We start from the raw sequence: 8078 nt of genomic DNA, 5'->3' as shown, positions 1-8078 counted from the left end.
ACCCCCTCCTCCATCGACGGAGTCACGAAGCCAACCGAGAGGAGAGAACGGAGAATAGAGGAGTCTGACGTTTGTAACGTGGGAGCCGCCATCGACAGGGTCGCGATTCACTTATGCTTGGACCCTAGGGTCGCGGCTCAAGGGTCTGCACGTGTCCACAGAGCGTCTACAAAGTGTATCGAGCTCGGAGTGTGGCCGGGGAACCGAGAAATTACTTGTCGGAGCAAGTTATCTGCCGTCGGGCCACCATCAACGTGGCTAGCCTCGTCGCCATCTTCACCATCGGCGAGAACCCCTTTAGTGCCTTTGCTTTTGTCTCCCTATTTTGTAATATCGAGCATCGTTGAGGATAGCATATCTGGGGTATGGGAGTTCATTGTCGTCGTTCAAAACACTGATGTAGTCCACAGAGCACCGTGAGCAGAGCCTCTACCCCACCATCTTGGGCGAGATCCCCTTCTCCATAGTTCGCACCCATGCCTCCTAAGAGAAAAGGACCACCAGTGAACTTGGAAATTTTGATGGATTTACCCCCCACCATATGATGAAAACGCGTTGCTTCCCAATCCCTGTGTTGTTTTCCACAAGTCTTCAATTTCTAGATCAGATCTCTTGTGTTTGATTGAAATGGGTGTTCTCCCCCAAAGAATTGAGTTCTTGAAAAACTTGACAGGGGTTAGGTGCCCCCACTGAAGATACACATGAGACCGTCATTTTGTCTCATTCTTTGTCCGCGGATTAGGGTTGCATGTCTGTTGTCCAAGGCCTGTTGAACTTTTATTCCATCGATCTTACTCATCTGAATCCCAATTCCACTATAAAAATTATCATTTCCACCCACCTTTGTGAACCTTTCCTCAGAATTATTCCACATTTCAGTTTGTTTTTTTACACAAAGGCAGGGGCGGAGCCCACCTATTTCCATTAATAAATTGTGTGCATTCAAGGCGAATGCGAAGGAGAGGGGAAGATAATGGTAGATATTGTTGGCGTCGATAAGGGTGTCAATCACTGCGTTGAGAACCGGCGGCGGTGCTCTCTGCGTAGGAGCGGACGGTCCGTGGCCAGGGGCCGGACGGTCCGCGACCTGGCGCAGGGCTAGCGTTCCTGCCTAACGGACAGGACGGTCCGCGCGTACGCAGGGGAGGCGGAGTTCACCAGTAACGCCTGGATCTCGCTCCCGAGAAGGATCACATCGGAGAGAAGAGGTCCTAGGTCTTGTCTAGGGTCAGCATACCACTCTAGACACCTAAGTCTAACCGACGTAGAGTCGAAGAGAGGTGAAGAATTTGGGGTAGAGAAGGGCTAAACTAGAACTACTCTTAATGTATAAGGTAAAACGAGAGATATATCTCTACTATTCTATAAGACACCATCGTAGGCGTCCACAACTGTGTGCACCACCTTCTGCCACGTTGCCTCGCACCATGCGTCCGCGCCTGCAGAATTCGTGTCCGCATAATCCACATCGGCTCCCATCGCATGCTCTCCCATCGCGCCCGCCAATCTCGCGTCTGCGCGCCGCTCTCTTCCACCCTCCAATCTCGCGTTGAGGAGGACCTTCCATCCTAGATCCGGGGGGCGAAGGAGGCAGATCGCATCTGCGCTTATCGTCCTGGGTGACGAGTGGATAGTCGGAGGCTAAGAGGTTGATGAACCAGTCCCAATCACCGCCCTCGCGCAGCAGGATGGCAGCCGCGTGCAGCGTATTGGACACCATGGTCGGGCCACGATAGGTGACTAGGTTCGCCCGTGTGACAACCTTGACGTTGTGAAACCTGGCGTAGAAGGGGTCGGCGCGGACGGCAGCGGCGAGCTCGGCGCGCTCGGCGGCGGGAGCCTCGAGGTCGAGGTGCACGACGTACGTGTTTGCCGGGTGGTAGCGCGCCCTGAGCGTCCGGCGCAGCGCGGCTCCGTCCCCTGCAGAGCCGGAGACGAGGTAGGCGATCCTGGGCACGGCGCTCCGCGTGGGGCGCTCCTCGGCCCGCATCTGCTGGCGGAGCTTGGCCTCGACGAAGAGGGGATCGGCGGTGGCCGCTGAGGGGAGCGGCGAGAAGGAGAGGAGCAGCGCGCGGGAGGAGGAGGAGAAGAGCGACGCGAAGATGAGGAGCGACGAGAGCATGACCGAGGCCAGCAGCGGCGCCGCCCACCGCCGGTGAGCATGGATGTGTGCCGTCGCCCCGGCCACACAGGAGGAGCTCGGCGACGGCGGCTTCGCCTCTAGCATATATGAGCGCTCACCTTCTAACGACGAATCAGATCTTCCTCGGCGTCCTCTCCCTACCTACAGCTATATGTGTGCCCCTCCGGTCGCCATGGAGCTCGCCGCCCGGACCTCCAGCCACCGCGCCTCCCGTCGTCGACCGTCAAGCGCTGCATTGGGCGCTCCTCCCCAACCGTGCCATCTGCGGACTCCGATGACAAGGGACCCCTGCACGACCATGGATCTCCCCCCTGGCCACCGTTCTTGGGTATGTGGCCTCGACCCCCAACTAATTTGATTCAATGGGTGTGGTAGGATGTGTGGATTGTTGTATAATAATATGTTGCATTGGATTATACCGTTCTTGGGTATGTGGCCTCGATAGCTGTGGCCGGATTTGCTGCCCATGCGACCAAGAACGACGTCGATTTGAGGCAGTTTTGGAGGTGAAATGGGGGTGATTTCGGTTACCCTGGGTGCCCTCGCCCTTCTTCTCCCGTTGTTGCCATGTCAGAAGCTTTTGCCATGGTCGTGCACGGCGTCGTGGCGCGAGTTTGCTGCCTGTGTGGAGGTTGTGGCCGTCGTTGCTCAGATCTACCTCTGTTTCACGCCTTCGTCCCCGCTGCGTCGGGGCAACCCCATCGAGGTCAGGTTAGCTCCTGCGCGCCCCTTGATCCGATGCACACGTTTGGTTTCGTGGCAGCTTGGGTGCATTAGCTCGTAGATCTAGGCATTTAGAGCATCTCCAAGAGACTCTTTATTTTTGACTCTTTATTTGACTCTCTATTTACGTTTTCATAAAGATTACACTCTATATAAAGCATCTCATTCCATCAGACTATCTATCTAGTTTTGCTAGTCAGATGGCTAGCTAAATTTAGCTAGTGAGAGAGCTAATTTAGAGAGTCAGATAGCTAGTCTGTTGGAGAGTTATTTTGCTATTGAATAGCCAAACTTTAGCTTGACGATCTATTTAACTAGTCTATTGGAGATGCTCTTAGGACTGCTTCTCAGTGTTAGATCTACTCTTGCATGGACGGTTATGAGCAAGGATGAACAGTTCAATTACCAGCAGGTTATTTTACCTATTTTACCAGTCACGATGATGCTTCCTGAAATCAAAACAACTATCTTCCAAACAAATCATGGAACCTTCAAACCTATAATATCTTCATACAGAAATCAGAACTGAACTGAAGGTTATGAGCAAGGATGAACTGTGTTCCGGCCGTCCCGTTATATGAATTGTGTCAAGGGTAATAACAATATTAGTTTGGATGGAGCAGGAACAAGCATTGCTGCATTGGAAACAATCTGGAATGCTTTGGGCTTTAACGTGTCTGGGCGTAAGTGAAAGCTAATAATAAATCTCGTACTTTTTTAGGTAGGATTAAGCTCATGTAACACAGCAAACTTTTCACTTAAGACGCTATGGATCAAGTGAATCGTAGGAAACAGATTCTCGTGCTGAAGGGAGGGATGACTCCAGAATTTACTCTTAAGGCACGAGTAAAAAAGTTATCCATGTCAATCTTCCTCGTTTCCTTTCCATGTGTGTACTGCGTGTTGGGATGTTCGCATGTTTCTCTGTCCGCGTGTTGGTTTTCAGGCCTGTTTCATCTATGATCGTTATTTCCAGAACCGAGTCCGTCGTTCAGTTATGTAGAGAGCGGCAGCTTTAAATGCATTTTACAATGGGTACATATGCATTGCAAATTCTGAGCTTGCATGATGTTGGTGAACATTCTCGCACTCCCAGTGGCCTATGGGCTGGTCTACATTGTTTGTGTATTTCCCTTGGTAATCAGGGTATGACGAGTAAAATAGTCATTCCCTGGAATGCTACAGTGGCAAAGTTTGATTGTAGAGTACTGTTTTATTGTAACAGTTATGCAGAGTACTGTTTTATTGTAACAAAAAATCTTCCTAGTGATCCCTCCTACCAGAATCTTAAGAAAAATATTTTCAGTTGTTGGAAGTTTGATTTCAATCCGAACTTGCTATCCTCAGACTCCAAATGGCACTGGACCTGCAACTAATAGATCTTCCAAGTTAGATATGCTTTTTGCTAACAAGCTGCATGCTTTCGTGGAGTACGAAACTCCTGAGGATGTTGAGAAGGCTATTTTTGGAGCTTAATGATGAGAAAAACTGGAGAAATGGGCTTAGAGTTCATTTGCTGAATACTTGCACGGTGAAGGGGGTAGGCAAAGGAAAAACAGAATGCATGAAACTGATGGAAATAGTGAGGATGTCTCCACTTTGAACCATTCTAACGAGAAACAGTTTGAACAATCCTCTCAACTATTAGATGTACTGCTGGAACATTCAGAATCTTGCAGGTGGAGCAGATATTAAGGTACTGAAACTGGATCAACGTAATGCACTATTGCTCTTAAAAATACCTTATTGCTTTCTTGTTAGCTAACAAAAATCCAGAAATTAATGGTGCCAGTTATTGTTTCCTGAAAAGTACAAAAGAAGTTCAGAACTAATTCTGTAACTTTGTTATTCAGGTGAATGTTGGCCTCATGATTTTTCAGCAACTGGGAGGAATTAATGCCTTAGGTTTCTATACAAGCTATATTTTTTCCTCTGCTGGTATCCAAGCTAGATAAATTTTGTCCTCTTAAAAACAAGGTATCTATAGCTCTTTCTAGAAACTTCAGGATTTTCTGGAAAACTTGGGACCACCTTGATTGGCGTTATTCAGGTTCAGATTTAGACATTTTTTCAATAAAACAGTACTATTCCAAGATTTTTGTTTGAAATTTTAGTATTTGCGTTGTCATTTTGATTTTCTTGTGCACTAATTTCTTGGTCCAATTTATATTAACAGATGAACGTAACATATACCGCTTCAGATGGTGGAAATATTACTTTAATTGATGGGAAAAAGGTGGACTGCATCATACATGTTGGGCGGACAGTAGAGAGGCAATCAGTTTCTGATTTGCAAAAACAGTTTCAGCACGTTGTAGCCTATGCAATGCATCTGAATCCAATTTATGGAGACTCTTTTTTGTTTTCATTGTTGTTTTGGTTAGCGTTGTATGTGCCTGTTGTAAGTTTGCAAAGAGGAGAGGCAATGATGGACTCCCTTACCAACAACTTGAGATGGGAGGTCAGGCACCGAACTCTTCAGGTGTAGACAACACTGCAACCACCACAGATGGAACTCAGGCTTGGTAAAGTAAACCATATCCTGGAAAGGTGAAGGATTGGCTCACTTCATACGGTTTGTACCATAGAGTTCACTTTTTTTCTCTCTGAGCTGATACACGAACTGTTAGCAGTACAGATTTTAGTTCTTTTTGGGTTGTAATACTACAACAGAAATTGTGTTTATATATCGAAAACACATTTTATTCTTTGGGTGGAGTTAATTATTCTCTTTTGTACACACTCCTGAGTTCCATATCATTAGTGTATGATTGATGCTGCAGCTTGGACTGGTTGGAAGCAGATCCTGTTGAGCTGCCATACCAAACGTCAACACATAATTTTCCTCGAGATAGTTAACGGCAGAAACAGCAGGACTGGCAAGATAAGGTGGCAGAGATGCAGAGAAAACATACCCAGAGGTTCTTAGACTCTACAAACTTATAGATTCCCTTGGTCAGATAATAAAACACTGAACTGAAAGAGTTTCTACATCAGAAAGCGATGTGCCATTAATATGGTATTTGCATCTACCTGATGATCAACAACTCTGAAACTTCCTGTACAAAAACCACCATCGGTAGATAATGCATTTCCCATTCCAGCAGTGATGATATCAAAATTTTCAATCTGCACAAGCATGAGAGTTTGAGAAAAGGGAGGAGTGTGCTTAAGAAATCCAGTAAGCACTAAAAAATCACCACGATACTGGAATGGTGTAAAAGAAAAACAAGAGTTTTTTTATTTTACACCACCCTAGAATCACGGTGAAACATTAAGAAAACCTGAGGCCAAACACTCACGGGAACTCCATAATGTTCAGCAAGGCCACGCCCAGACTTGCCAAGCAGACTATGTATAATACCGTGTAAAATGCGTGCCGCATGTTCAGATAGACCACCAGATAGACGATTTGCGCCTATATATGTGTGAAACAACTCCAAATGAACATCAACCTCCCAATGAGTTGTCTTCTTTATTTTTTCTGCTACTGCATATACATACTACACCATGGGCATGTAAAAATAGGATAGGATACAAAGTTCCACAAAAAAAAGACTCAGCTTCACTAATGTTAATTACCATGTATTATAAGGTGCATAGACAACACTATTGTGGGTAAGAAAGAAAATGGCAAATCATGAACATGTAAAAAAGAGACAGGAAGAATTAAATGGATGAATCCTAACTTCAATTTGGATTTTCTTGTTACCGAGTTCGCAGCAGCCTAGCGGCCATTAATTACTCTAATTTTGATCAAGCTCATAGAAAAATTATTAACATCTACAAAACTAAACAAAAGGCACAATTAAGACATATTTCATGGTGGATTTAATGAAACTAATTCTATGTTGTAGAAACTAGAAGATCGCAAGTGTTAAAACTGTGAAAATAGGCTGCACGAATGAACAACCAGTAACAAATAAGCACCCCTCCTATTCTTGCGGCTGTCATCATTTGAATCGGTTGCCCGATCAACTTTGGGATTCTCACGGGTTGACACAGAAGAGCTTTGTCCTCGAGGCATTCTGATAGTCTGAATTCAAATAATGCAAACAGAGAAACAAAAGATAAGAGTTATCTTCACAAGTACTACTGCTATTGACAGAATATTGAACAAGTAATTAGGACCCAAAAATAGAGAACAGACGCGAGAACTGCTACTCAGCTAGGGACATACTGTGGGATAGTGCACGAATTGAGCAGTAGCATTTCGACCTTCGCCGCCGGCTGCCACAACCCAAGCGCTATCCCAGAGTCAGCATGTACTGGTAAGGGGTAGCCTTGAACTGTTATTAAAGCACGAATTGAGCAGTATTTAGGCTACTCTTTTGCTGTGTTACATTATTACAAAAAACAACTTGGTCTTGGTTCATTTCTGACATGAAAGTATCCTCTTGCTGTTCTTATGCTTCCCCTAATATAACTTTTATTTTTTTTGAATAATTTCCCAGCTTGTCGACAATTAGAGGCTCTCTCATTCTTGGATCCACTGAAGCATTTTAGAGGTGCTATGTTCTACTATCAAAGGTTAGCATGATTGTTTCTGCACATTTCCTACTCCCTTCTTTGCTTAGTAATTGTTGATAAGTATAAGCACATGAATAGTATGGAAGAAAAAAAAGATAATACATTATTACAAAAACTATCTTGGTCTTGGGTCCTCACCGAGTCACCAATGGATTAAAAATCTTTTTTCATAACAATATAACACATTTATATATAAGTTATCATGATATTATATGTTTCCGTTGCTACGCACGGGCACTAACCTAGTTGATTATTAATTCGATTGTTGATGATTCGACCGTAGCGCTCCATATATATAGAGGGGGAGGTCTTGACCCGTTACACGCGATCTTGTCGGTGTTTTGGGTCCGACCGCACACCCGGGGTTGCCCCTCAAGGTGTTTTAGGAGTAGGACGGTGTCGCCGACTGTAGCCAAATGGTTCGTGCCCGATGCACGAGGAATAATGGACAGTGTTTACAGGTTCGGGCCGCTTCGAGATGCGTAACACCCTACGTCCTGGCGAGTATGCTTTGTGTAATGGGTTACAAGGGAGCTCTCGTAAAGAATTGAGGTGGGTGGCTGAGTAGTCGGATCGATCGTTCTAAAGGGGTGCCCCTAGGCCTTATATATTCGACCGTGAGGCGATACATGTGGATATGCACCTAAGAGATAGTGAACCGTTTTTGTCTATCTTCCTATGA

The sequence above is a fragment of the Zea mays genome, chromosome 2 (genome assembly GCF_902167145.1).
Source record: "Zea mays cultivar B73 chromosome 2, Zm-B73-REFERENCE-NAM-5.0, whole genome shotgun sequence".
Lineage (NCBI taxonomy): Eukaryota > Viridiplantae > Streptophyta > Magnoliopsida > Poales > Poaceae > Zea > Zea mays.
This window is presented reverse-complemented; position numbering follows the sequence as displayed.